The sequence below is a fragment of the Talpa occidentalis genome, unplaced genomic scaffold (assembly GCF_014898055.3).
Source record: "Talpa occidentalis isolate TD23 unplaced genomic scaffold, MPIMG_talOcc4v2.1 talOcc4.13, whole genome shotgun sequence".
NCBI lineage: Eukaryota > Metazoa > Chordata > Mammalia > Eulipotyphla > Talpidae > Talpa > Talpa occidentalis.
Genome location: NW_023601322.1, coordinates 24,751,330 through 24,774,780, shown reverse-complemented (window position 1 = coordinate 24,774,780; position 23,451 = coordinate 24,751,330). Strand labels below are relative to the sequence as shown.

Below are 23,451 nucleotides of genomic sequence, written 5' to 3'. Positions count from 1 at the left end.
TTGGGATGAAACAGTCTGGATCCAGTTGTTCAAATAATGCTCTCATTATTTTTTTTTTATTTTGGATTTAAGCCAAGAGGTTCACTGTAATATGTTGTTGTATTTTTCCTATTGATATAACAATGGTTTACCACACTGTGTATGATTTAGAGGTATAATGTTCTCATTTTTTGTCCCACAAACACACTCTCAACATGTGTTTCAGCATTCAGTTCCTTAACCTTTGTTTTCTCTCTCTGGCAGCTCTCTTCATAGGGGAGAGAAGAGACATCCCCAGCTCCAAACACACAGTCCTCACCATTTGTTACCCCAGGAGCAAAGACACTTTTCCTGCTGACTTTGTTGGTTTGGGGCTCACCTTGTACACAGACCACCATGGATAGAGGACTCCCATAACAGCATTTCTGGAGCCAGGAGTGAGGAACGCACTGTAACTGATAGTCTCCTCATGACCCATGGATGGGGAAAAGCAATTACCGAATAGAAAGAGGGGTGCTGGGCAATACAAACAATGCATACCCATCAGCTGATAGAAATCTGAATAGGCAGGCGAAGGGTGGAAAGCAAGGAAGATATATAATTAATATGAGTATAGTTATTTTTGTGTCCCTTTACAATTCACAAGTTACAATCTAATCCTGAATGTGATGGTGTTTGGAAGTGGATCCTTGGGAAGGTGACTAGGTAATGAGCCCTGATGAATGAGACTAGTGCTCTTAGAAAAGAGACCACAGAATATTCCCTTGTCCTACCACCATGCAGGAGACAGAAAGACGACGACTGCCTATGAAATAGGATGTGGGCTCATCAGACGCCAGATTTACTGGTGCCTTGATCTTAGACTTCCCAGCCTCTAGGGAAAAATAGAATGTCATTGTTTATAAGCTACCCAGTTTATGATATTCTATTACAGAATCTCACACAGACTAAGAAATTTATATAGGGGCAGGTGAATACATGTTTAGCAAGGGAAAGAGGATATGGTATAGTGAATAGAAAATAGACTGATTTTTTTTTATTTTTTTTTAAAGATTTTAATTATTTATACAAGCACTGGATACAGTCAGAAGCGCAGGAGGGTGAGAGGATTCACCAGAGCCAGAACAGGGAACAGATCAGGCAGACTGATGAAATACACTGCTGAGGGGAGCAGCAGGCGCGGTAGGAGAGGTCTGTCGCACCATGAGGGACCCTCACCGGCGGCCGGGGATAGAACCAGTGCTGCAGAGGCTGTGGGCAGCTTTGCAGCCTAGCGCTCAACCACTGCGCCACCAGGGGAGGCCCTAGACTGATTTTAAAGGAAAGTCTGAGCATGGCTATTATAATCATTCATCTTCCTACCCACTCTCACACCTTCTCTCTTGCAAAATGAATCAAGAAAACCTTGTGGAAGACCAGAGGAACACAAATGTGAACCAACTTGATCTGACATAAGATGCGGTGCCCACCTTTGTGAAGTTCATAGCCTAACTGTGGAGACAAGACATATACCCTAAGACAGTTGTCCAGTGGTGGATGTTAACAGATAACACATAATTGAGTTCAATACTCCCAAATAAATCTGCCTTTACAACCCAACCCTTGGGCTTTAGGTTGACACTTCAATTTGAAGAAACCAGGCCTCCTGATCTTCCTGTAGGGGGTCCCACTGGACCAAGGAGGGTCTCAGCTTGCAGTCTCTTTCTCACACTGTGAAGGTCAGATTGTAGTTCAAAAAGAATCCTAGTGACATAAATTATGTAAAACAACCACTTCAGGGTGTTAAACTGAACTGAAGTCTGAATTTAACTGCCCAGCAAATCACTGAAAAGGGACTATAGCAATATCTTTAATAGATGATATAAATACTTAGGGCATAAAACTGCCTATTCTACTTATTTCCATTACAGCAATCCCCTCCCTCTCCCAGACCTGATTAAGGCAGATAAACAGGCTCTCATGCTTTTGTTTTCTAGGCACATTCCTTTCTCCAATGAGCACTACCTAATTCCACACTGCCCACTTGTTTGGATTGTACCTGAGATACTAACAGAAAAGCCAAGAGCAGCAGCAAACCAGTCCTGATATTTTGTACCGGACACTAACATTGCTAAAATTCATAAACACCTGTGTTGGTCACCGTTTCAGTCTGGTATAAAATCTGTCAAAATCTAGTCCAGTGCTAAATCAAGCTCTAAGCCCAGTCCCCTTCTCTTTTGATGACCTTGAGCCTAGAGATCTATCTGACCTCCTGTTCTGGCCATGATGGATGTCCTTGCATGGTAATTTTCCATGTATTCATCTTTTTCTCCAAAGTGGAGTGAATGCAGTGTTGTCTGAATCCAAGACCACATTTTTTTTTTTATTTTGTATTTTTCTTTCCACAGGGTATGGCAAAATGTCTGGGCAGGCAGCATGAAGAGAACAGACAAATACAGTTGTTAAGATTCAGGCTTAAATTCACCTCTGCCATTGTCTTTCTGAGCCTCAGTTGCTTCTGTAAAATAGGAATAGCTTCATCCAACTCTTAATTGCAAGATTAAAATGAAATAGTAAATGTTTACTCCTTTCTGCTCTCCCTGATTTTTCTCTTTTCATGATGCCCATCGGTTTGCCTTCTGGATGCTTAATGAATATTGCTGACAGATTCAACTGCTCTTCCAGAGCCCAGAGTCATTTGTGACATCCTTTCTGCCTTTTCAGATTCTACCAACATTTAAAGTCCAGTTCTAGTCTTCATTTTCTCATTCTCTAATCATTCCTGTTTTTACTAATTTCTGTTGTTGCCCAGGGCCCGTTGTACTCTATGCACCCCAATACTAACTACTTCTTCAAAATTTTATGTCCATTATTTTTCCTTCCCCATGAAGCTGCTTGATGTCAGGGAGTATAGTTTTTGCTCTTTTCATGTGTACCTTATAACCAGTAAAGTACTGGTCCCTAATAGAAACAAAATAAGTAGGTCTTGATCAACACAGAAAAAAAAAACAATCACACTCAATAATGTATCAAGTAGAAATGAGTAAATTATAATAGGGCAGACTACAAGAAATTGGTAGCAGCCACTCTTCTAAGAGGCTTGGCACTGATTACCTGTTTGTAAGAAAAGTCTAAATGTATAAAAACAAATCATAAGATACTCTAAAGAAGGGGAGATAGGGCCTCCCCGGTGGCGCAGCGGTTGAGCGCTGGGTTGCGAAGCTGCCGGCAGCCTCTGCAGCACCAGTTCGATCCCCGGCTGCTCCCCGGCACTGGAGGAGGGTCCCGCATGGCGCGCAGACCTCTCCTGCCGCCCGCTGCTCCCCTCAGCAGTGTACTTCGGTCCTTCTGCCTGCTCTGCTCCCCGCTCTGGCTCTGGTGAATTCTCTCACCCTCCCGCGCTTCTGACTGTACCCAGTGCTTGTATAAATAAATAAATAAATAAATAAATAAATCTTTAAAAAAAAAAAAAGGGGAGATAGCTGAGTTATTTGGATTTTTCAAGACAAATGCTATGCAGAGGGGATAAAACTTCTAAAGAACTACAAATGGTTTTAGTTGCAAGGCTGCAATTAAAAACAGCTTGCAGAGTTTTAGATAATGTTATTTTCCTAAAATATATGGTCTATCAATCCAGCTGGAAATGTGTAAAATATGACTAATTCCGTAGGGGCCACTTTGCCAGGCTAATCATGGTGTTTCTTAGGTTTCTGTGATCCCTCCCATCTGTGACCACATAGATAAGCACTTCTGTGGATACTTCTGTCTTCTTTGTGGTTTCCTGTATGTATGATTTTGTTTCTAACTAAATTTTAACTTCTCTTCCAAGAGAGATTTTTTCCCATCTTCAAAAAACCTAATACAAACCTGAGACCACACAGAGAGTACGCAACAAATTTTTCATTAGACTTACTAAATTTCATCCATTCCAAATATCACCGCGAAATCCAACTACATCTCAAAAGCCCACTATCTTTCTGTAAGGAAGCATATGACAGCGTGCCAATAAAACAGCAATTCCTTTTCAAAACTCCTCTAGAAAGTGAAACCATGTTGCACAGCAGAGCATAACAATTTGAAATCCCGAAATACAAAGCAAGGCTTCTCACTCAGAAATGAGGCTCATCCCCCACGCAGTGGCATCTGGTCTCTAATGGAGAACTAATTCCTGTCCTTGGATGCCCGAGTACACCTTCTATTACACTAACTTAAACAAAAACCCCAAGGGGAGAACATGACCCTAAAGATTTATCTGATGATATGACCATATTAGATCCTTTCAAATCCTTTAATTTGCAAAAAGTTCCAAAGTCGGTGAACCAAACAAATAGCAGAGCTCTCACCATGCTGTGTAACTTGGGTGATATTTATGGACAGGGAGAAGTTCTGTGTTCAGCAATTTCCTAATCAACAAAGAACAAATGGAGAAAGCAAATCCATGAAATAGGAAAGGGCAAGACCACCGAGCTATGACTTCAAAGGCAGCAGAGAAATGTTAGTGCCATTACACTACTGAGCCTCCTGCCCCAGTCAAAATGCATTCATCAGAGATGCTATAGAAGCTGAAATTGGAGGAAATGACCTGAGGATGTTAAAGCTAGAGTCTTCCACCAGTGGCCCTACAGAAGAAGACCAGAAAAGCAAAGCAAGGCCTGCACAGAGCATCAAATATCAATGACATGTCCCGCTCAATTCATGTATTGTTTAATGTGATGTAATTCATCATTGGCTCTCTCAGGTAGTAAGTTCAATTCAACAAATCATTGAAAATGCTTCTTGTGTGCATGCCAATACATGACAGAGAAGTTGCAAAACCTCTAAAATACAAGACATGGTCTTCCCCTTCAAAACATGAAATATTTCAGAGGCTACATTTGGTTTGGGCCTTTGAATAATTAGCACTATACCAGGATGTCCATCTCCTGTACACTTGTACCTCCGGTAGGTCTGTATCACAAGTGTCCAGGCAGAAGATATTTCATTGAGGGAAATGGAAGCAAGTCAGCTCTGGTCACTAACTAAAATGAATAAAGGCAATAGATACTGGCCTGTGGCTCCTTATATTCATTATGTAGTTCTCCTGTCATTCTTTTCTTCCACATTGAATTCAGAGTCTCCCACAACTGGGAATCATGGTTAAAGGACATCTGCAACCAGAACAAAGGATATTAATTTTCTACCCTTCTCAATTTTCATATTCTCTGAATTTTATGGCTATAGCACTGCCTGCTAAGGAATTGATGGAAAAGAATCATAACACACATCTAAAAGAGTCCCAGAAGAATTTTCTAGAACTACTAAAGAATTCTACTAAAAAATGAAAGCTACATTGAGATCTTTTCCTCCAATGCCCCCTTCTCTTGCTGCCTTAGACTCAGGCAGTTAAAGAGTTGCCGTGTTGTAAGTGAAGGTGACTAAGCCCCAAGCAAGGTCACAGAATTAAGGAAGGGTCGGGGACAGACTAGAATCAGTGTCCCATGCTTAGTGAAATCGGGTCTAACCACTGTGCCACACATCCCCCTCTCCAATGTGTCACATGACCTCTCAACATTGACAGAAACTTCAAAATCAATTAGTGTTTTGGCCTCTGAGAAGATATTGTAACCTGTCCAGAGTAATAAAATCAGCAATGTGCAGCATTACTTTCCTCTATGAAGAGCTTGAATAAATAAGACATTTATAAAAATGAGTGGAAAATCTGAAATGAATATCCCAAGAACCATGAAAAAATAAGCTAAAAGAAATTGAATTTTCTTTTGAGTCTCTAAGAGAGAGGCAGCAGTTGAGGATTTTATACATAATTTATAAGGAAAATTGTCCCGTTCACTCAGGTATACACCATATCAGTTTGTGGGAAAGATTAAGCAAGCTGTCTCTTTTTTTAATTGAAATCAAATATAGGTATGAAGGAAAATGAATTCTGAATGAGTGAGAATGAAATGACCAAAGACTTAGCGGAATTTACATGAAAGTTTGCTTTCTTTAAACCAAGTAATTTTGACCTTATTTATTGATCAGTAATAAGAAAATGCCAACAAGCAAAGCCTGCCTAGTGCTAAAGCTTCCTGCTTTCATTTTCCTTCTGCTCCAGGGAAAGCTGGGTCTTGGCATAAAGCGTATGCAACTCATCAGATACCCATAATTTGAAGAGCATCAGTAAAGGGTTCAGGCTGGTCATCATTGTTTCCTTAAATGTTACCATAACTGATTCAGTCCTTGGCATTTTTTTACCCAGGGAAGTTTTTAAATTGCAAATACTCCCAGGCATACGGGACTAATTCCCACTACAGTGTAGGCAACTTTTTGTAAACCTCCAATTAAAGGATTTAAGGAGGCTAGATGAGCAAAAAGAGAAAGATTGTGAAAGGGTGTGAGCACAGCAACTGGGAAATAGAAAGGAAAGCCAGACTTCAGTGATGCCGCAGCTTTATGGGAAGGACCTCATGGGAGGTCCAGACGAGCCAACCCAGCATTCTCTGTGGAGAACAGGTCACTCACATGGCCCCTGTCTGTCGTGAACCTCCTCCCCCAAGACCAGCATCCTTCTTCTCTATCCGGAAACATCATTCTGATCACTCCTAGGACCACTGTGAACTGCAGCAGTAGTGGCATGTACACATTTACCTACATGCCATTCTCGTGTCATGGGTTCTCTTGCCATTGTTTTTTGGATATTCTGTGATTCTTAACTGGAGTCCCAGTGTAACTGGGAAGTTAATACAACTCCTCTCTTCGGGAGTCCCACCACCTATGCAACAAAGCTGCTTCTGTCAAGTGGTCTCAATATTAATACTAAAAAGAAAAAAATAAATTGGTGCAGGTTACAGTTTCTATAACCCATTTACTTATATAATTTCTTATTTATATAAGCCAAAAATGAATTTAAATAAGAGGTATTTGTTATTCCAGGTTAATAGAGGAGATAATAACCTCTTATAGTTACGAGAAGTTAACTTTTGCTAAAAAAATAACTGTTGGGCAGTCTTCTGAGTTTATTATACATATTAGCTAATTTAATCATTTAAACACCACCAGGTGGTTAATATTACTATCCCAATTTTATAGATGAGGAAAATGGCTTTAAGATGTTGAGCTGTTTTCTCAAGATTACATGGGCAGTGAGTAGCAGAAATTGTGGTCTAAACCTCGTTCTATTAAAACAAAACTTAATGCTTTTAAATGCTGCTATTCTAAACAAGAGCTAAAGTGTGGAAACTTTTTACTCGAGGTCATTCTTCCTAAGCAGCAAGGAGTGTACTGCGTCTGGATCTAACATCTTGTCAAATCACTTTTAACACTACCCTGCTATTTATTGAAATGCAGGTAATTTGGTTAAAGAACAGAATGATCTGCTACTCCTATCTTGCCCCAGGACTTAAACAAACACAGGTTCTTACCTGAAGGACTCTACTTTGCAATGGAAATTTCCTAAGTATCTTTAAGATAATTTCAAAACATTCTCTCTGTAAGAAATGAGATGGATTAAGTGATCTCCATTAGGCTTATGATAATTTTAGCCTTTCCAACTTCTAGCAATAGAACAGTTTGAGCACAGGGTAAATTCCAATCGAAGGTTGCAATTTTGATCCTCCTATGTTATTAGCAAAGTGAGTCACTCTAACTAAGGGCTACAGAGAACTTGTCCTTCTGGTAATTACTTAGAACATAGCAATGAAAGAAGAGCTCTGATAAAGACCTCCCAACACTCTTCTAGGGTTCTACTCCAAAGTCACCATTATTTTGACAGATACATCGACAAATTTAAGAAATGTAATGGTCTTAATAGTGATGATATTTCTTCATAGAAGAGGCTTGCATTATCCAGCATACATATTTGAAGAAAATAAAGCTAAGTTAGATTCATGATTCTCATTTAAAAAGTCAAGTTATTGGGCCGCCCCTGGTGGCACACGCAGTTGAGCTCCATGCTGGGAAGCTGTCTGCAGCCTCTGCAGCGTTGGTTCGACCCTGGCCGGCCGGCGAGAGTCCCACATGGTGCGGTAGACCTCTCCTGTCGTGCCCACTGCTCCCCTCAGCAGTGTATTTTGTCAGTCTGACTGTTCTGTTCCCTGCTCTGTCTCTGGTGAATCCTCTCACCCTCCCCCACATCTGGCCTGTACCCCAGTTCTTGGATAAAATTAATAAATCTTTAAAAAAAAAAGTCAAGTTATTATATTTAATCAAGTCGCCAGGTGAGGAGCTAGCCCCAGTCTCTGTTCTACTTTGAAGAGGCTAAAGGAGAAAGGTTAGGTTCTGTTTAGGTGCTTCCTCCAGTTAATTGGTGTTACAACCTGGTCTGGGCTCTGACTGGACAGTGAGGCTGACCCCCTGCCACACACAGCATGGACTATCTTAAACAGAAAAGTCACAGCCTGTCGCATGCTGCTGTATAGATTCTCTATAGAGTACTCAGAGATGGCTTCAAAATATAGAATTGTCCTTTAGAGCACTGGAGTGAAAAGAGGACAGTAGAAATTACGTCATTTATCCTATTAAATTACCTTGACGCCTAACCCAAGTGCTAAATTTGAAATTATAAGTCTAGTGGGGCTATGCAAATTCACTTACGGTGTTGGGTATTTCTCCTTAAATGAAATAAGATATTTGCTTGTATTTTTATGTTAATAATATCATTCAGTAAAAAATGAAAGAAGGAAGGAAGAAAGAAAAGGTAGAGAGGGAGGGAAGGAAAGAGAGAGAGAAAGAGAATGAAAGAAAGGAAAGAAAAAAAAGAACAAAAAACAACAACAAAAAAAAATAAAAAAGGAAAATTATTTATAGATGTAACGGCAGTGGCTGCCCAGGATTAAAGTGTTTCTCAGAGAATAACTCTAAAATTATTTACATAAGAATCACCTTGCTTGGAAGGGGGGCCAGGAAAGTAGAGGGAGAATCTTAGTTCAGAATGTAGATTCCTGGGTTGTAACTCAGCTCTACCAATTTAAACTCCATGGAGACAGCCTGATGCCAGCACACATCACAGATGCCAGAAGTCACTCTTTTGTATTAAAGTTTTAGAACAACTGGTCAGGTTCTTGAGACATCAGGAAAGTGAGACAGGTGAGAGATGGAGGAGTTTGCAAGGGCCACACAGGAAGGAGCTGAAGAAAGGCATCCTGACGGGTATTTCACATTGTTTTGCTTTTCATTCAACAGAGCAGGTCCATGAATCTGGAATTAGAGCTGTGGTAAAGGTGAGATAGGATGAACAAGGGGCCAGAGACCTGTGTTATTGGGGCAAAGACATGAAAAGAAACAAAGATTCACACTAGCAGAGCTTCTGCATAGCCATCTTCTATGTAGCACTATGCCCAAGGAAGAGACAAGCAGAAGATTCCAGGAGAAAAGCAGCTTCTTCCCTGCCCCATATTTGGGGCTCTCGAAGCAGATGCCCTATCAGATTTCCAACCCAATTTTCAGCATTGGTGACAAGATGTTCTCAGCAATACAATGGGGTCAGTCAGAAGGAGGCCTTCAGAACGATGCCCTGAGCATCGTTCAGGATGCTCAAGTCTGAGCTTTCTCTTTCTCTGAGAGAAGGACACAGAAGTCAGCAGAGTTGAGAGCAGTAGGTATGCCTGGCTGCAGTCACCCCCCACTTTCCCTGGCATCTTATGTCAGGAATGGATTAAAGAATATGAATATTTAAGGCATTTAATCAAGATGTTAATTTGAAAGGTAGCTGAGGGCACAAAGTATTTGAAACCTCTTTGAGAGTCTAGAATATAGGAGAAGTACAATAAATAAAATGAATGGAGAGAATATTGTGGCTCCAAGAAAATTTAAAATTGCTGTAAAGCTACTGGTTTAGGGCCTCTCCGGTGGCACAGTGATTGAGCGCTGGGTTGTGAAGCTGCCTGCAGCCTTTGCAGGGTGGGTTCGGTCCCTGGCCACCAGACGAGGGTCCCACATGGCGCGCAGACCTCTCCTGCCACCCGCTGCTCCCCTCAGCAGTGTACTTTGTTCGGTTCTTCTGCCTGTTCTGTTCCCCACTCTGGCTCTGGTGAATTCTCTCACCCTCCTGTGCTTCTGACTGCACCTAGTGCTTGTATAAGTAAATAAATAAATCTTTAAAAAAAAAAAAAGCTACTGGTTTACAGTGCCTTATGAACTGAACAGCATGAGACCTAGCAGTCTATGTGAATTTCCATTCCTTCTTGTCTACTCTGGGAAAATAAGGTCCTAAGGGACAGACCTTTAATACCCTAACCCACCTCCACTTTGCCAGAGTGACACAGATTCTATTTCATACTATAACTTTGTTTGATCAGAGAGTTTCTCAAATAAGAAAGATTCTAAGAAATATTGTGCTTAAAGATAAGAATTAAAGGTCACTAAAACTCTGGTACAAAAAATAGTAATACTCTAAGATTCAGCCCTCTGGGCCCAAATGGCCTTAAAACTCAAAACTATTGCCAAACTTACTTAAAATTGCCTTCCTGTTTTGTTTACTAATGAATGGAACTGGAATCCCAAATGAGAGTATAATAGTTTATAATGTTTGTAACCCTGATCTGTGCACAATGAAGAACAGGGCACTGCATTGACTCCAAGAGTTTACAATAAAACCCACTGAATCTCTGAGTTCCCCAAGCACTGTCTTGTCACAAGCACAATAAATTGCCTGACAAAGAGCTAATACTTTGAATTACTGTCAGCACCAATTCTTATCTGCTAGAAACTGATAAAACAATCAATAGGGAGTTTTTGTGTATTTGTTTCCAAGGAGACGACAATATGCTTGGGGTTATTGGGAAGGCTTCCTAATCTCCAGGGAAGAGCAAGGACTGCAAGACAAGTCTCAAGAACAACCATCACCTGTGCTTTGTGACTTTGGATGAATTCTTTACTTTTTGTACAAAAGTTTGCCATCTGTAAAATGGGAAGGGTCATAGATGACCCAATTCTTCAACATTGGAACAATACAAATATAAAATATTAGAATCATTGAGTACACAAGGGCCCCTAATCATTAATTACCATTACTCTGAACTCCTTAATTAACTTAAACACCAAACTTCATTGCTCTCCACCACTGTGTGTTAGAGTGATCCACCTACCTGTCTCACCATTATTAAAACAGAACTGTATTGAGATTTGGGATAATGTCTTAAGCACTGTCTCCATAGCACCTGCATAGTCTAATGCATTTATTATTACTCATTTATTAAAAGAATGAAATGAAAGAATTACATGAATAGATTAGCAAAGGTATTAAAACATTTAAGTACCATTCCCAAATCAAGAGACTTTTTTCTTTTTACAAAATAGCTACAAGAAGCTCCCAAACCCTAGAAATGCATGTACCAAGGAAGATGATCAGAAAGGCAATGGAAATGTGAGAACAATAAATGCCACAAGCATAGTATAACACTGCATACATTTGTTATTAGCAATCGTGTCTTATGATCACACCAAGACTATAGTCAACCCCCGAACTCTAAAGCATTGCCACATATTCTGGATTGAAATCAATCTCATTAGCCAAGAAGCAAAAATGTCTATAATCCCTTATAAATATTGACACACTAATTTGGGACTATTGTTTACATTGATGTATAATATACATGAACAAAAGTGAAGAATCAAGTCTCTAACTTGATGGCTTTTCAAAAACCATGTAACCAACCCTCCTCCCCCCAAAAATAATATTACAATACCCCCGGGAGATGCCCTTTTGTGTCCACTTTCTGTCACCATCCCCGTATGAACAACCACTCATCTGACCTCTAACGTTATTGCAGTCAGTTTGCAAACTATGTATGTGTAAGCTAATACTGAATGAAACCTTGTCTCTTTCCATCTGTTCTTCTTCTGGCTGGGGCAGCCTCTCACTGTGTAATTATACCCCCAATGTATTTAGCCATACTGTTGGTGAAACTTTGGGAAGTTTCTTGTTTGAGACAATCTATCAACACCAGTGCTGCTATGAAGTCTTGTTGGGAATACATGTTTAACTTTCTGTTACAACCAATAAAAACTTTTTGAATCATGATTCTATTTCAGTCCTGTCAACTCTACCACCAAACATTTCTAAATCTGTCCACTTCTTGTGTGTCTAAAATCAACATGGTCTAAGCCACTTTATCTCTGATGTGGAATGCTGCAAGGCCTCCCAATCTGCCTGCTTTTATAATGTATGTTCTACACAGCAGAAATGGTTGTCTTTTTGAAAAGGTAAATAAGATCCTAATCTACCTATGCTTGGGGCTTGCCAGTGGCTTCCTATTAAGATAAACAGTCTGCACCACATTCTACTATGCCCTGTCAGAACTGGCATCTGGCTACATCTCGGGATTGATTTCAAATCATTCCTTATTCTCTGCTCACTCTGCTCTGCTCACACTGGCCTTTTACCAGTTCCAAGTGTCCTTCACATGTTCCTTCTCTGCAACAGAACCCCCCCCCACACACACACACAGAATCTACACACACCTGGATCCTTTCCTTCATTTAATTTTCATAGTAATACCATCTGAGAGAGGCTTTTCTTGACTCCTTAATCTAAAGTAACATCTCCCTGTCGGTATTTCCATCTGGTTAAATAGAGCTCATTCTAATGCCTAAATTTCTGTTATCTATTTCCTTGCTTACTATCTAAATGTTTAAAACAGTTTTATTGAGATGTAATCCACTTATCCATATAAAATTCATCCTTAAAGCATACAATTTAGAGGTCTTTTGTATATTCACAATGTTGTGCAAACATCACTACTATCTAATTACAAAGCATTTTCACTCCCCTCAGAATAAACTCTGACCTCCACAGCAATCATTGCCCTTTCTCCTCCTCTAGCCCCTGACATCCACTAACTTACTTTCTGTCCTTGTGGGTTTGACTACTCTTGACATTTCATGTAGATAGAATCATATACTATGTGCCTTTGTGTCTGACTTCTTTTACAGAGTATGAAGTTTTCAAATCCCATTCATTATGTTGTAGCATTTATCAACACTTAATTATTTTACTTTGCCAAATAATGCTCCACTGTGTAGTTAGATCACATTTTGTTTATCCATTTATTAATGGATGGACATTGTCAGTTGATTCATTTGGGGGGTATTCCACATAGTGTTGCTATGGATATTTCTGTACAGTATTTGTGTGGTCTGTGTTTTTATTTCTCTAAGTTATATACCTAGGAAATGATGCTGTCTTCTTGTGTTATGCTATTATCATCATGTCTATGTGAGAGCAGGCACTTCCAGGACTAGCACATGACAGGTACCCAGCCCATTTTAGCGAAGAATTAATTGACTTAGGATCTCTAAGCAATATTAACCAGAACTGATTACCTGGGATAGTTTTACCTCAAAAATATGGTGTTACTTAGACCTCAACTGTCTAATAAAGATCACATAGTGAAAAGCTGATTTTCCATACTAGTTTTCATATTAATTACTACTTCCTTAAAATCATGCATTGGTAGGTATATTTGAAAATAAATGCATGGAATCTGGAGGAGGGAGCAGAGTCATAGATAGAAAAAGCATCAAAAAAGAACATTCACATATGTTTGCTTCTACAGATGAATCAACTTGCAGGAACCCTGGTGAAGATTCTCTGAGGACCAAGTAGAGAAATTATTCCAGGTCAAGCCAGCCATGTCTTTAGCATGTGTAGAGACAGTTGAGAAAATAAATGAAGCAGATGACTTTAAATATTTGGGGCTGCTGCTTACATCAAAACTAGAGTCAAATGTTTTTTTATCTTCATAGCTGTGGGAATTTATCTCAAAATCCTCTTAGTAGCACATTTATCTCTCAGCAAGGTTGTTTAAGACCATCAAAGAACAGGAATTGCCCCAGTGGAGCCAGACCAATGGTCCATCTAGCCCAGGATCTCGCCTCTGAGAGTAGCCAGTGTGGAATGGGATAAAAAAAGGCAAAAGTCCTTACTGAAATGCACCTAATTGTGCAATGTCAGGGCAGGGGGCTTGGAGCAATCTCTTCTGAGCCCAGCTGGTGACCAGCTTCTGCCCTGAAGCGGGAGGCCTGACAGTCCTTGTAACTCTTAGCCTGGCAAGTGTAACTGCCGGCTCCATTTCAGAGCTTGATTTCCTTCCCTGGGCGTTCTTAGAAAAGAAGGTTGGATATTTACCACCCAACAAGTTCGCTGCTATTGCATTATGGTGAGCCATTAGAGTTAATCCATTAGCAAAGGGGAAAAGATCTTCAGGGAACTGGGGAGTTTAAGTCGAAAATCTAGATAATTTGCTGCCATTTCCTCCGAAATATTTATTTTGTTCTTAGGTTGACTTCTATTTTATTTTTTTTTTTTTGTTAAAGAAATACCCTTTGAATTCTGCCTTTCGTGTATGTGTTCCCTTAAAGCAAGCAGTATCCTCAGCTAACTCTCTTCATGTATCATAAATAAGCTCTAAGAAAAGTGAGAAATGCAGTGAAGACCTTGGAGGAGAATGGCACCTCTGTACCTTCCCAACTGATACAAGGCCTATATTTCCAGGGCCTTGAGAAAAGAAAAGAAAATTATTAATCCATTCATTCAAAATTAAATACTTCAAGTGAGGCTAGGCCCTGGGAAAAGGAGGGCGAGTAAGACAGAGCCTACACTTGTATCCATAGGAGTTCTATTTTAGTGCATGAAAAAATGTGAAGACACAAATGAAAGAAATAATTGCAAACTGGGGTACACTTTCCCTAATGGAAACAAGAAAGTTGTTAAAACAGAGAATGACTTGATGCAGGCAGGTGAGGGACTTAATTTACTAGAGAGGCTTTAATAGAGACCAAAGATGCCATAAAGAGGAGAGGTGGATTCCAGAGAGAGAACCTGGGCCACGGCTCGGAGGCAGCAATGAGGCCGGTAGGCTCCGGAATCAAGCAGCAATTCAGCCTATCTTTGTAGTGGAAGCAGAACTTAGGATGAACAAGGCCTATCTTGCTGAGCCTTATATAGCATGGAGCCAGCTCAAACTTAATTTTCATGTGATGGCAATATTTAACATTTGAGACCAATTTATAGTACTGAGCAGGTCTACATGATAAAAGCAGGTTTCTCTAGGGTCAGTTTATAAGGTTGTACAGAACCAGACAGCACACTCTGCATATGGTCTGGCTCAGACTATCTAGTACGGTCTAACTTGAGAATGGCTCCAGGGAACACATGAGTACTGGGTAGACACAGCTCCTCACCTGGGGTCCTGATCTGTGACATGGCTTCATATGCTCTCCTGACCAGACCAAACTGACTCCTGTCTATTTTAGATCTTGTGGTTTATTCCCTTGATCTGACATTACAGTATTTTTCAGGCATTTTTCTTTCCTGAGCCGTGCCCTCTGATTTAAGTCAGCTGCTTAAATCAAGGAATCTAGTCCTGATGGATAGTTTCTTCTGAGTCTTGAAATCTGGGTCCTTCTCTGGAGTTTTACCCTGTGGAACACCTAATTTCAGGTTTGGGGATTGCCAGGCAAAACGGACCATTGTATTGAAATGAAATACATGGTGGAATGGAGATAAGGACAAAGGAAGGGGGAACTCTCAAAGGCTGGGGATTAGAGTAACCCATATTTTGGTAAAAATTATAGTAACAGTCCTGATGATGTACAGACTGAGTGCCAATCCTAGGACACACACTCAATATGTACCTACTGATTTGATCCTCCTGACAGTCTAGGGGAAGTTTTTCAATTCATGGTTTACAGAAGAGGAACCTGAGGCACAGAATGGATATGTGACTTTATCAGAGCAACAAGGTGACAAATAGCCATCTGACACTAGAGGTGGTGTTTTTACCCCCTGCTGTAGGGAGAGAGCAGGGGTCAGTATGTTGGGAGAAATCAATTCTAACAGCAGTGCTGCTGCAGACATACTGGGGAATGGTGGTGTCACCCCCGCCCCCACAGCCCTGTAGAAAGAACACCAAAAATCCCACCCATCTCTACTTCCCAATATACAGAGGGCAACTCACAGTACTCACTGCACACCTGTGAGAAACTATGGGCTATCCCTACAAGTTTTGAGGGCAAGACAAGAATCATACACAGACAGCAAACATATTTAATGAGTAGATGCATAGTGAAGAACACTCACTCACTCAAGAGAGAGAGAGCACACAAGAAACAAGAGCGATTTGTAGGACATCCTATTTGCCCTGAATGATTTGCAAAGTAGTTGTCATAATTAATGACATAAATCAGGATAAGGGATAAAACCATGTGCTATAGATGCTAATCTTGTTTTAGGTGACTAAGAGCCAGAAAAAAAAATCAGACTATATACACACAAAGAAGAGCCCAAATCAACTTGTTTGTAATTTGAATAGTTGGTCTCTGTGTAACTGTATACACATGTATAAAACAGAGCTGAAGCTTTGCGAGTGGAAGCAGGAAATGGAGGGAATTACTCTAGGAATCTCAACTTGCAGGTTTTTGGGGGGAGAGCTGAGGAGACTACATTGTTTTAAGTAGTCCATCATCCATAATGCCACTCCCCAAGAGAGCATGAAGCCTGTACACACACTATGCAAACTGCACATCCCCTGTACAGAGTTGCATCAACATGACCTGGGGATTTTTTTTTTTTCCCAAGCTATAGCTTCTGGTGCCCCATTTCAGGACTGACAAGACAAAGCTGGTCATGTGACATAACTTTCTAGATTTCAATGGCTACTTCTCTCTGGAAGTAATGCTACACAGAAAAAAACAGTGGAAGATGTACACTAATAGCCTGTGGCATTCACAGGAATATCTCTTAAAGGACCACTGTTGGAAACAGCTAATAGTAGGGGCCGGGTTTCCAAAGTTCATATAGAAAAAAGGATGCCAGGTGCTATAGAAAATCATATTCTCACCATCTTTCTGTCCTTCAGAGTATCACACAAATACCACTCACCAGTGTACCCCAGGAATCCTACTCCACAAGTCTTGTCATTTTTAAATTTTATTTTAACAGAGAATCAATCTTGGGTCCAATTCTACAAAAAATATTTTGGCTGGTATAAGAGGAAATCATTTTTTTGTCTTAAAAAAATCCTTGAATAAAATATTTAAACAACAACATAGATAATTTAGTGACAAAATGAATAGTTGTACATAAAATTTGCTCTTGATCGAAGGTCAAAAAATGATAGCCCAGAGATCTCACCCACAAGTATGTTTTGTTTGACCAGTATAGGGCTAAAAATGAAAAATAATTATAAGAGGTTCTGCTTAAGGATTGGGAGATTTTATATACTAGCCAAGATTTTCAACTTCTGCTAAAAACAATGAAAGCTCTGACCTCATATGGGGATCTGGTAATGGCAGCGTTGACTGGTGGTCTCTACAAGTTGACTGGTGGTCGCTACAAGTCGGGAGCAACCAGTTGTCCAAAGTACCCCCTGCTCCCTTGTGATGCCTAATCCCACCTTTGTACGTACTCCTGTATCTCACCTGGCCTCTGTAGGGTTTGTGTCTGTGTGCTTGAGACAGAGAGAGCCCTGTGTATTATAAAACTGAATTCCTCATTGAAAGGGATCTGAGACTTTCAAGGGAATGAGAAATTGTATATCAGGATTTTTGAGTAATGTAAGGAAATAATACTTGAAAACCCCCAACCCCTCAGAAAATATATTCCTTTTATCTAATCTTACTACCACCTGATATCATGTCATCAGGATTCATCAATAGTCATTAAAGGATGTCGCCCTCTTTTTTCAGTGCAGGAAAGAAGTGGAAATGCTTGGGGAGATGTGATCTGTGCCCTGCTGCCCTCTGGGCACTTGCCTGGGACAGGGATAGTGAGGGACAGGGGTGCTTTTAAAAGGAGATGCTATTCACTCATCCCCAGAGAAAGCAGTGGAGTAGAAAATGCTAATTCGGAGACCTGGTGCTCCGGGGACATTCAATTCACAGTGGGAAAAATGGCCAGTGGTGCAAATTCCTCTGTCAAGCCCTGGAAGGGAACTGTTGAACAGGAAGCCCTCGTGGGTTTTGAACTCCAAGACATAACCACTCTATTTGCTTTTGACAAAGTGCAATCTAATTGTAATCCAATGACCTCAAAGGGGACTCTCCGATGATTAAATTCAGGAGTCAAGAACCATATACCTACGTTTTCCTTTTCATTTCCAAGCTATAAAACTTAATGAGGGAAATTCAAGACCTTATGGAGGATTAGAGTTTTTTGTTGTTGTTGTTTTTAAAGCAAAAAAAAAAAAAAAAAAAAACAGCTTTAAAAAATAAAGAAGAAAAGCCAGATGGTCTGATCCGGACTTTTTAAAATTGCTTGCAGTCAGCCTTGCTGAGGCTACAGCCATTATTTTTTAATCTCTCATTGACAAGGCGAAGCTTCCCGGCAGACTGGGATTTGGGACTTGTTATCGCCATTTTATTGGCCTCTATGCCAAGAATAGCAAGGCCGATAAAATGCAGACTTCATTCAACAGGGAAGAAGGAGTGGACACCGAGGCCCTGGGGATGGCGGAGAGCAGTCGCTCACACTCCCCATGGAGGCAGGAGAGGCTGCTTATTTAGTAGCTGCCAGTGAAAAATGATAAAGGGAAAGAAGGTGGGAAGATGGGAGGGAAAGAAGAGAAGAAAGAAGAGAAAGAAAAAAGAAAAAGGGAAAATCAGAGGGAGAAAGGAGGCAGCAATGAGAGGAAGAAGAAAGAAAAATGGAAGGAAGGGAGAAAGGGAAGAGAGAGGATAGTATTACAAATTCTGTTATGAGCGTTCTCGAAAAGCAAAAACGTCAAGCAACACTGAAAAAAGATTCATTCTCACATTCACACTTTATAGAGAAAATTGAAGGGACTTCTTATCACCCTTCAGAGTAAGACACATGTATATACAAACATACATACACACACACACATGCACACACAATGGATGTACATGTGTGTATATACATGTACCATTTTCATATGTTTCATATATAATTCAATTTATATTGGCAATAACCTCATGACATAGGTACTGAGGCTTAGACAGTACAAGTACTTTTCCCAAGATCTTTCAGATATTAAGTGACTGAGCTAGGACTGAAGTTCAGAAACAAATTAAGTGCAAGTGGCCAATAAGCCAGACACAAGGGAATAATCTTAACCATATTGATTGAGCATTTACCATGCCCTAGCCTAAATCATTTATGCAGTTAGTTTACTTAGTGCACTGAGCAACATGATGAGGTGACTGTTAGTTGCTATCATCCCTATGTGTCAGATGAAAAGACTAAGAGTCAAAGACCTATCAGAGTTTGCTAAAAGTCACTGGGTTGAGTGACAGAACCAGCCCTCTGAGCTACTTAATGTGCTAGGCAATTTCTGGAATGCTCTACTTAGAAAAGTCAACATGATTATAGGGAAAACACTAACTCCAAGAGCACAAACTATTGTTCAAGTATTTCAGGCTGTTCATGGACACTCTAAGTTGCCGTGGTAAATGAAGTCATACTATTTCACCTCTTGGGTTGATAGACTAATATCAAGTAATGTTAATTTTCTCATCAGACAGTTCCCACCTGTTACATACATTCACATTTGAATTAGAAAACAAATGCCAGCACAAAAAAATGAATCAAAAATCTCAAAGGGATTAATTACAATTGAACTTCACCAGAAGTTTGCATTTTAAGTATAAATTCAATATCTATATACATTCTTTCAGTTACCTAAGACTATCACTATAATGATGAGTTATCCCAATGAAATCAAACATGTTCTCATTTAAGCAATGAATTTTTCAGTCTTTTATTAAATGCAAAAAGTGAAAATAGATAAAAGTGTTGTATAACTAGTATGATTTTTTTTTGGTCTTATAAACACAGTTTTAAAACATTCACTTGGAAATCAGTTAATGAAAAACTACTTTAATGCCACAAAAATATGGTTTCATTTTATATTAGCTTCAGCCTCATCTATTTTTTTCTGTATTTGATTCAAATATATTGACTCAAAGAAACCATGTTTCATATAGATAAAATATAATCCACTTTAATAATTTACCTTCTCACCCAAGATATAATTTGCAATCATAAAGAGATTATGGGAATAGTTTATCCCAAGATCTATGAAAAAAAAAATCAGTTAATTGGAAAACTAAAATTAATACATGTACTAATATAGACAATTTAATATATAGGATATTCATTAAGTTTGTATATTTTATTATAGGTTTTTTGAATATCACTAAGCTAAATTTAATATACATATTGAATTAAACATTTTGAAAACTTCATATTTTAAGAAACTTTGTTTGAAATCCACTGATGCAATTAAATCAAGAAAACAGTTTTTGTCTCAATTCCAGAATGAATCTGGGAAAATAGACAGATATGTTTAAATAGTACAGATTTCCTCCAGTATCCAAAATGAAGGAATTTCTTTGAAAGCTTCCACAAGTCAAAATTGTGTAAAGTGAAGAAGTAAATACCATTAAATTGATATGGAAAAATGTTTGGCATTCCCAGAAGTAAAGAGTAGGTTAGGGCCTCCCCGGTGGCGCAGAGGTTGAGCTCTGGGTTGCGAAGCTGCCTGCAGCCTCTGCAGTGCCGGTTCAATCCCCGGCTGCTCCCCGACCACAGGAGGAGGGTCCTGCATGGCACACAGACCTCTCCTGCCACCCACTGCTCCCCTCAGCAGTGTACTTCAGTCCTTCTGCCTGCTCTGCTCCCCGCTCTGGCTCTGGTGAATTCTCTCACCCTCCTGCGCTTCTGACTGTACCCAGTGCTTGTATAAATAAATAAATAAATCTTTAAAAATAAATGAATAAATAAATAAATTGTGTCTTAAAAAAAAGAGTAGGTTAACCAATCATATCAGATAATACATAAAACCTAAAATAACATAATAACATATAGTAAGAGCAGAAAAGATGGGAGAAATAAACATAAGTATGTAAAATGTATAAATTCGAAATAATTCATAATGTGGTGTTATTTCACTTGCCGGAATTGGAAAGACAGTCAGCACACTGGAAGACTGATGATGGTGTGGTTATGCTGAGTCTTTGAAAGTTGGAATGGTGATCACTCACCATAATCAAAATACTTCATTATGATCCATTTTACATTAAACATGACACCCTTCTGAGCACTTTTAGGTCTTTCTGATACCTGAGAATACATATTGCTAACAGATGCATAAAATAAATTGCAATAAAACACAGATGCTCACAGGTAAAGTTCAAAGCTATGGTGGCCTGATGCTGAGATACTGAATGTTATTCCCAGGAAAGGAGCCCGCGGATACCACTGTGGCTGCTGCAAAACAGTGAAAACTTTTTTCACTTTTCACCTTTTGTTGTAAAAACAAAAATCCATCTTCAGATTTCTTCTGGTTAGTGAAAATAGGTACTAAGGTAAATCTTTTGTAAAAACAAAGCGGCATAACTAAAATTTTGCAGAAGGGGAGAGTATCTGTGCTTATTACTCCATTTCATGCAGCGCTGAAAGTTTTTCACATATAACACATGAAAGTCTTACAAACCTCCTACTAGGTAAATATTATCATCATTCTTTTACTGAAGCATATGAAAGGTAAATATCTTATTGCAATTCACACAACTAGTAAGAAGCTGAGTAGGATTTGAACCAGGTAAACTGGTTCCAGAGACTCGGTTCACTTGTCACAATGTCGCTGGAGAAAGAAGGCACTAATCAAGGCTAAAATGCAGAGCAGTAGAGACAAGGAAAGACTCAATTTGGAGCCAGAACTTTAATGCTATCAGCTCAAGGGCTCTTGGTAAGCCCCCCAAATATCCACCATAGAGTGCTCCAAGACCATCTGTCAGAAATAGCATTTTACTGTGGCTTTTCCCATTCCCTGTTGCATCCAGGTTTTCTGCCCTGCATATGACAAAGAATTCCAATAGGAAATACTGCATATGGCCAAGAGGTTTCATAAAAGTGCACACATTATTTGCCTGCTTCTATGATCCAGGGGGACTTTATCAAACATCTTCCCACCTCTATTTCCAGGGCACTGCCCACTACTTCTCTACCTGACTAGTTTAAACATCCATGAAGCCCACTATCCAGTTTGTCTTTTACCCCATCCTATTGTGTAAAGTCTTTGGGAGCAGCCTACCAAGACTTCTCAGTATGATTCTAGACGCTCAGACTACACACACTTATTACCCTATCAGAAGGCCATTTTCCCCACACACCTTGAACCTCTGATTCAGAAGGGGAAAGATGTGACAACGAATTCTACTCTAGATAACTGCTGCTCTTCATTCTTATAATGGGTTATAGTACCCAGCTGCCCAGTCCTTTTGTTGCCCTCCTCCACTCTCCTGGTCATTACCCCTCAATCATCAATGAACTTAGTACCTGGGCAACAACCATCCTCTCCATCCCAGTTATTGCCAGCATTTTCCAAAGCTGAATGTCCACATGGGAGACCCATCCAACAGTTCCTTACCCCTCATTTCCAATGTCCTTTTCCTTTACTTCCTCTAATTCACACATGCTCACAATCAGAGTCTGGACCTTGTAATTAACAACAACAACAAAAAAAAAAATGGCAGCAATCTCTAGACCACTATTTGGAATACTGCATCCTCTAGATTCAATCTCCTCTCCAACTAGTGAACTTCTAAAGTCTCCCTTTAAGGGCATCCCCAGTGGTGCAGCAGTTGAGCGATGGGCTGCGAAGCTGCCCGCAGCCTCTGCAGCGCCAGTTCGATCCCTGGCCACCAGTTCGATCCTCGGCCACCAGTTTGATCCTCGGCCACCAGTTCAATCCCCAGCCACCGGGCAAGGGTCCCACATGGCATGCAGACCTCTCCTGCCGCCCGCTGCTCCCCTCAGCATTGTACTTTTTCAGTCTGCCTGTTCTGCTCCCCACTCTGGCTCTGGTGAATTCTCTCACCCTCCAGAGCTTCTGACTGTACCCAGTGCTTGGATAAATAAATCTTTTTTAAAAAATAAAGTCTCCCTTTAAAACAATAATTTTATTTTACTCAGCTATCTAATATCTTACTTTCTTTCTGTCCATCACCCCTTCCTATTTGGGCTTGTTTCCTAAACGCACAGACTCCATGGCTCCTCAGCATGCTTACCTCCTTGCAAGTATATTCAACTCTATTTCTATGTCTTTTCTTAACTTTTCACTCCAACCCTGAAAGATCTTCCTATGTATCTTCATGAATCTTATAACTTGGATGGCAAGTCACTATAAATTCATGAGAACCAACTTCAAACAGAAACCCAGCCTTACCTGACAACCTCACTGCATTTCTCTACAATATTCACTCATTTGTTCTCATCAAAGACATTTTTTACTTCCTTTTTTACTTCTCATAAGTTTCAGAAATCTCACTCTATACTGTGTTGATCAAATCAGGAGTCATCTGGCTGGAGTTTTCACACGTTCCCTTAACCTACTCATGCAAATACCCCTCTCCCCAATCTTTCCTTCTGTCTCAGGTGATTAAGTATCTCTCCTCTGTCAAGGGGATTCTCAAGTGTGCTCTGCATCACAAATCCCCTCACCTTCTCAAGGACTTCAGAGTCACAATTGCCCTTTATATCTATTTCATCATAAACTG

At 39.9% G+C, this 23,451-nt stretch overlaps 1 long non-coding RNA gene across 1 annotated transcript in view; it reads right to left on the bottom strand.

Annotated features, from left to right (window-relative positions):
* Nucleotides 1–5,007: 5,007 nt before the first annotated feature.
* Nucleotides 5,008–23,451, bottom strand: part of LOC129145593 (uncharacterized) — a 134,528-nt gene continuing 116,084 nt past the window's right edge. Inside the window, exon 3 of the long non-coding RNA XR_008551371.1 lies at nt 5,008–5,105. This is a non-coding gene — a long non-coding RNA (uncharacterized LOC129145593). The remainder of the gene's footprint in view (nt 5,106–23,451) is intronic.